The sequence below is a fragment of the Cyprinus carpio genome, chromosome B16 (genome assembly GCF_018340385.1).
Source record: "Cyprinus carpio isolate SPL01 chromosome B16, ASM1834038v1, whole genome shotgun sequence".
Taxonomy (NCBI): domain Eukaryota; kingdom Metazoa; phylum Chordata; class Actinopteri; order Cypriniformes; family Cyprinidae; genus Cyprinus; species Cyprinus carpio.
Genome location: NC_056612.1, coordinates 22,526,523 through 22,534,389, shown reverse-complemented (window position 1 = coordinate 22,534,389; position 7,867 = coordinate 22,526,523). Strand labels below are relative to the sequence as shown.

Here is a 7,867-nt window from a genome sequence, read left to right as displayed (position 1 = left end):
TAACGCTTAATCTAATCATGTGACAAGTTTTAACCACTCATAAATAATTCTGAACAATTCATATATGATTTTAGTTCTATTTTGTTTATCGGTTATTCTAATCATGTGACAAGTTTTAACATGAAAATGATTGCTTTTTGCTATTTCTCTCATGTTTAAACAAGATAATAGCTGCACAATAGCTGCACAGTCAGTAAGACCAGCTGGTCTTATCAAACTTCAGCCATATCAATGCCACAATCACAAACCCACTGAAAAAATGCACATACATATCCTTAAAAAAAAAAAAAAAAAAAAAAAAAAAAGTAGTACAATTGTTTTGACCAATGCTACTACATGGTTTCAAGCGTGTAGTTCATAAAATTAACTTAGTAAACACCAGTTCTCTCATTAACATTATTAACTACTATTTACATTCGTAAAACATGGCTAATAATTGACTGAGTCATGTGCATTTCTATTGACTTGATCAGATGGTAAATCATTTTTCTGGTTTCAATTGTTTTGGGGACTATGGTTATGTTTATCTGCTGCATTTAAAATGACTTTGGGTGATTCGTACTGAGGTTTAGCTAAAAATGTACCTGGCATACAGGTGCTGTAGAAATGAACCCTACTTAATGTTCATTCAGGATTTCAGGAAACCAATATGACATCACAGCATGTGCTAAGGAACATTTTCCATGTGTTTAAGGCAGGACTGGAATGAGAACATCTCCCTTTCTCTTTTCTCTAGCCACCCTTCTTGCTGCCTGACATCTGTCAGTAACAGACTTGATCAGCATAATCATATTATTTTGGTGTAAGTTAGTATATTAAAATTTATGACCACATCTCCACTTCAACTTATCTATAAGCCAAGTTTCATACAAATTGTTAGAAATTTCACTAATAAATAATTGATTTCAATATTAAAAACAGATCCCCCCCTCACCCCAGAGAATCAGACATATACAGTATGCTCTTACAAACACAACCACTCACAGAAACACAGCATCCAGTTCAAATTTCACCCCAAAAGCAAAAAAATTGAAGTGTTGCAAAAAGAAACTGAGGTCTACTTTAAAGATCATAAACATTTGCATTGTGATTTTTTTGTGTGACAATTAAGCACCCCCTCCCAAATTTCCTATTCTGAAAATATAAATATATGAAAAGAAAAAAAAAACAAATAAATAAACTTAGTAAAAATCATCCATAATTAGTTTTTTTGTTTTGTTTTTTTCTGAAAAAAATCAGTACAACAAATAAACGTAAATATACTTACAGGTGAAATGTTTTTTTTTTTTTAATTAAAGTACATTTTCTTTAAAAGTTTAATATATATATATATATATATATATATATATATATATATATATATATATATATATATATATATATATATATATATATATATATATATATATATATATATATAACATGTGTATATATATATATATATATATAAATTACATTACATTTTTATATATATATACACACACACACACACATACATACATAAAAAAGATTTAACTTACTTTATATAACTATATATGAGGGCTGTTTAATTGTCATTAAAATAAAAATATATATAGGATTGGTCCTAAAATAGGTTTACTGTCTTTATGCACAGTTGCAGTTGCTAAGATGTTCAAGCTTTGAGTCTTTAATCAAATAATTCTTTTGATTATGGGGTGCAATGTGACCTGAACACTTCTGAAGATTCAAACACTCAAACACTGTTGCACGCAAAAGACACACACCTTTCAGCAGGAAATATCTTTGCCTTTTTCTGCCCCAACGACCACCTTTCGTTCCTCCTCTCCCTCTGCAAACATATTATTGTGAACTCTGTCACCTCTAGCTGTCACACAGTTGAGAGTTTCTGGGCTGGGCAGCCTGGCATTCTCACCGTGAGCTTGTTACATACACACAAACAGACATCTTAAGGCAGGCCAAGTGAGCCACCTCTCACTGTCAGCAGCTATGCAATTCTGTCCGGATTCATACAAAGAATAATCTGTATGATGTTCTACCAAAAGTACAAAATGCTCTGATGGAGCATCATAGGCCTACTGAACACCAAACAATCAGGTTTTGCATTTACAACCTGCTCAGATATGATAGAAAGTGGCCACTCCCTCCCTACTAAGTGTAGGGTGGTACATGAGAGGACACAGGAAACATCATTCATGTCTGCAATGACCCTGTGGTGATACAGGTTAAAGGGTGAGTGCTTTTGTGCCGGCCACTCTGAAAATTCACTAAATCTGTGGGCTGGTGTTTGTTTGTGTGTTCAGTCCAGCTTCTCCAGAACAGAGGGCACGTAGACTAGGCTGAGCTCGCTACCAAAGTCACAGACTATGGCAGCATTGTCCAGAACCAGGAGCTGCCTGACGCTCTGACCTTCGCTGCTCTGGCCCAGGTACACCGTCTGCAGCAGGTCCCCGTAGTTCAGGTCCCAAAATGACACGCAACCTTGTCCTCCCGTCACCAGCAGGCTTTCAGAGATCACCCCTAGACTGGCCCCACAGCCCACCTCCTGAAACACAGAAAGACATAAGAGATTGTGTTATTTTATTAATAACAAATCACAATATGCTGATTTGTTGATGAAATCCTCCAGTAGTATTCTCATAATCACACACCTGTTGTATGGAGTACAGCTTTATGCCTGTGCTACGGTCCCAAATGCAAATGAGGTCATCCAACCCACTGCTAATGATACAGGAAGTTGTGCAAACCAATGAGGTGACATCACCACGGTGACCGTAAACGTGGCTCACCCGGCTGCCTGTTAGGACGTCCCACACACAAATGGCGCCGTCTTGACCCCCGCTGGCTAGAACCATGGTCTACAACACAGCACAGAAAAAAATTTGAGTTTGCACAAAAAAACTTTTTTTTCATATGCCAAAATTAATATCATTATTTGTACAGAGACAGTATACATCCATCTATTCTTCTATCTATTTGCCTGCCTATATATCCAACTAACCATCTATCTGCTCATCTACCATCTATACCTATCTATTCTATCTCTTACTCAATCTATCCCTCTTCTCTATCCATCCATCCACCCACCATGTTTTCAGTTAATTTACAGGACTGTAAATTAGAAATATGAGCAGCAATATTACACAAGATGTACATGTGTGAGATAGTGATGTGATTCTGACCTGGTCTATGTATATGGCAGTTATACCACCTGAGTGGCCCTGCAGGGTGAAGAGACAACAAGAATCCTCCAAACGATACACCTGTAAAAGAAAAATGTCAAATAAACAACAAACTTCCAAAAGATGCTGTCTGACAAAATGAAGCATGCTTAAAGAGCAACACAAAAAAATACAAGAACAGATGAGAAACAAAATAGTTGACATTTATCAGTCTGGAGAGGTTTATAAAGCCATTTCTAAGGCTTTGGGACTCCAGCGAACCACGGTCAGAGGCATTATCCACAAATGGAGAAAACTTGAAACAGTGCTGATTGCTGAACCTTCCCCCAGGAGTGGGCCAGCCTACAAAAATTACTCCAAGAGTACAACGACAACTCATCCAGGAGATCGAAGTAAAAGAACCCAGAACAACATCTAAAGAAACTGCAGGCCTCACTTGCTCTGCAATTAAGGTCTACAGGTTCATGATTCAACAATAAGAAAAGAGACTGGGCACAAAAACGGCCTCCATGGGAGAGTTCCAAGGCAAAACCATTACATAACCAAAAAAGAACACAAAGGTTTCAGTTCTCACATTTGCCAAAAATTATCTTGATTATCCCTAAGATTTTAAGGCAATATTCTGTGGACTGATGAGACAAAAGTTGATCACATCTTACATCGTTACATCTGGTGTGAAACCAACACAGCATTTCATAAAAAGAACATTTCATACCAACAGTCAAACATTGATGGAATCCATTGAATTCTGCACTCTTTTAGAAAATCCTGAAGGAGAATGTCTGCCATCAGTTTCCAGGACTCCTCAAGCTCAAGCATTAATTTAAGTTATGCACCAGGACATGATCCCAAACACACCACAGCAAGCCCCACCCTGAAATAGCTCAAGAAAAACCAAATTAAGGTTTTGGAGTGGTCAAAGTCAAACCGGACTTAGTCGAGATGAGATGCTGTGGCATGACCTGCAACATTCCAATTCTAGTTCTGCAAACCCTCAATGTGGCTGAATTTTCAAAACAATTCTGCAAAGAAGAGTAGGTTTTTCCAAAATTCCACCACAGTGGGATGTGGGAGACTCATTGTCCAGTTATCGCAGAATGTTTGATTGAAAGTTGTTGCTACCAAGGGTGGCACAACCAGTTATTAGGTTTAGAGGGCAATTACTTTTTCACATAGGGCCCGGCAGGTTTGGACAGCTTTACCTTAATAAATAAAATCATTATTTAAAAACTGCAGGTTTGTATTTACTTGGGTTATCTTTTGGCATATTAAAATTTTTGTTTTGATGATCGGAGGAATCGTTTAAGTGTGACAATCATGCAGCAAAAAATTTAAAAAACATTTTCACAGCACTGCACACACACACATGCACCCACACAGAGATTTGTTAGAGATTTTAACTTGTAATCCACAAAGGTTGTGAGTTCGAGTCTCAGGGCTGGCAGAAATTGTAGGTGGGGGGAGTGAATGTACTGCGCGCCTCTCCACCTTCAATACCATGACTGAGGTGCCCTTGAGCAAGGCACCGACCCTAGCCCCGCGTGCTCCCCGGGCGCCGCAGCATAAAGGGCTTGCCCATTGCTCCGGATGTGTGGTGTGTGTGTGTGTTCACTGCTCTGTGTACACTTTGGATGGGTTAAATGCAGAGTCAATGACCCGAAAGTATACTATACTTAAGCTGTATGTCACATCACTTTCACAGCATAAAAGTGAAAAAAATATATTGACTGCAAACAGTTTAAAGCTGTATATAAGGGCTGAGCTATATATGTGTTCATTGTCTGATGAAGATCTTTTTAGGCTCTAAAACATCACTTTATGTGGTGGAAATATAAATATTTTTTCTTACTTTTGGTGCTGTGGTGTGCCAACCTTGATCTTCCTGTTTTGCATATATTTATTTATACTCTCCATATATGTTCCTTACCCTGACAGGTATGGTCCTGGCTGCCGGTGACCACTCTCCCAGCGGCAGCTTTGAGCACAGTGATGGGGCTTCTGAGGGCACACTGCACTGAGCGCCATTTCAGCTGACAGCTGATCACATCCCTCACTGCTGTAACAGGGGGAGGGGGGCAGACTGCCTCGGCCTGGGGGTCCTAACAAAAAAAAAAAAAAAAAGCAGAAAAAAATGCTCAAAGGGCCTATAACATGGTAGTGCCCTCCGGTAAAGCAGTCAGAGCTCTTCGACATCATCAAAAATATCTTAATTGTTGTTCCAAAGAAGAACGAAGGTTTTAGGGGTTTGGAATGACATGAGGGGGAGTAGGAGTAAGTAACTAATGACAGAATTTCCATTGGTTTTTTGGGTGAAACTATCCTTTAAATTGCCTCTTTTATTTTGGTCCTCCTAATTCTCCCTCTGAGTAACTGTAAGCTCTTATCTACCTGTTTTTTGTGTTTTCATGCTTTCTGGTCTAATGAATTTCCAGTTGGTTTTGATTATTAGAGCTGTATTTTTAAACAATAATTTTATAGAAATTAGACCCAAAAGTGTCTAGCTGAAAAACGAAAGGACAAACAGAAAAATTTATATTCATGAAAAGTTTTTTTTTTCTTTTTAAATCTCATTCCATTTCATTATTTTACATGACATTTCCAGGCAAGGTTTTTTCATTTTTTAAAGGTTATTCAAGGCCGTGAGAGAATGTTGTATTTGAGTGTCCTTTTTTTGGATTATTTCTTGACACTTGACTCACCGCGGATATTGCAGCAACCCCAGAGGTTTGTTGATCTCCACTGTGAAGAAATCCAGTGAGCCATTTTAAACGAGCTGCCACATTTCTGCAATAGAAAATATCCCCATTAGCAAAAGAAAAACATAAGTCGGGTGTGAAATAAGTGTGGCGTATATATGATCTTCAGGAGTTGTTGTGAAATTCACCTTGTTATTAAGAAAAAAAGCCAGAGGGCAGTGATTCCAGATACTCCATCTTCATTACTGCACCGTAATGATCCCCTACTGCATCCCCACAACTGACAGATAAAAAGAAAATAAGAACAGCATATTAAATCACATTGATAGATCAATATGTTCTCCTTATAAAAAGCCCTCTCTTCTTCTCACCTCCAGCTCTTTCCACTGCTGCGGCCCGTGGGCAATGAGGTTACCCCTCAGCTCCAGGGCCCACACCGAGCGTCCCAGTCGCCATTGCATCCTGCTGGGGGGAGCTCTGGTGGTAATACAGGCTGGTCCCCGGTGCTACGTCGCCTTTTGCTGTGAAGCCGGGAGGAGAAGGTGGGAAGGCCAGCTGTTGGCGCGGGCTCATGTGCTCTGGTATGCTTTCTCCACCAATACCCCGAAATCAAAGCCAGAGCTGCTTAAAGTCTGAGATGGGGGCAATGACCCAAAGTTAGTGTCGATGAGAGGGGTGAGGTCTGGCTGGTCCCCAAACAGGGCAGGGTCGTGCAGGGGTGGTCCTCCTCCTTATTGGGAAAATATCTACATCTGGCCCCCTCCCATCGCTACGCCTCCTGGCTAGTTCCCGAAAGTCTGCCCCCAAAAGGCTCTCGGCCTCACAAGCACTTATGTGATCCCAGCCATCACGGTGATCCCAACAACCACTGCTGCTGCTCCTGCGCAGACTAGTAGTAGACCATACATAAAAAATACAAATAATGAATACAGATAAAAAAAAAAAAATAAATAAAAAAAACATATTCACAAAACAGGCAGCACAGCATTTATTAGTGGCTATGCAGTGGGTGCATGTTTGTTTAACCTGAGGTTCTTAACTTTCCTTACCCATTGTTGGTATAATAGTAAGACAGTCTCCCCTGTCTGTGCGTCCCACACACGTAGATCTGTCCCGGCCAGGACAACAGCTTGCCAGCAGCATTGCCATCACCTCCTCGGCCCAGACACTCTCAATCGTCCTGGGAAAGAGATGCCAAAGGTAATGGTATATATCTCAGAGTGCATTTATGGAAACGAGTCAGTGCAAGCTCGACTTGATTCTAACCATGCTGGGCCCTCTCAGCAGCAGAGAGGGGAAATTTTTGCTGAGTAGTGGTGAGTTAAAGTACCCTGATTCGTCGAGGGGCAGGCTCTCCACTGACTGACGGCCATCATATGGGGAAACCCTGCTCTGCCCAGTAGTCTTCCGCGGGCAGAGCACACGATACAAACAGAAGAGTAATAGAACTAACACCACACCAGAGAAAAGTCCAAGAGCTGCCACACCTGCACAAAATTAGATATTACACACATATTAGTAAAATAAAATCAATTAGTTCCTGAAAACAATGCCAGATGGGGGGAGTGTGTGAGAAACCTGACATTAAACACTCCTTTTTTTCCTAACTGTTGTGGGGCCCTACTGACACATACACTAAAACACTTCACCTACAATGAATGGGTCCAATCAATCAATTTAACATGTGGCATGTGAGCATGAGCCCCTGCAAAAAACAAGTCTCTCTTGAAAATTCCTGTCCACCCACCTCCAGGAATAAATGAGAACTCAAAGGTAAGCATTACATGCAGAAAGTTGGACAACATCTGAGCATGTGCACATACTCTTGATCTGTCCTAACAGGATACAAATGCTATCAGAAAATAGGCAACAAAGGTAGGGGGCCCAAAGGAAGAATTAGGAAGGAGGGGGCCAAGTTTTAAGAGCACACTGACCGACATCCATCTGATGTGTATCTGAACAACCATAACGGCCATATAGATAAGAAAGGGGCCTTGGAACAATGACCTT

General features: G+C 40.2%; 1 pseudogene; it reads right to left on the bottom strand.

The window, feature by feature from the left end:
* Positions 1 to 1,638: 1,638 nt before the first annotated feature.
* LOC122139926 overlaps positions 1,639 to 7,867 on the bottom strand; it is a 19,607-nt pseudogene continuing 13,378 nt past the window's right edge.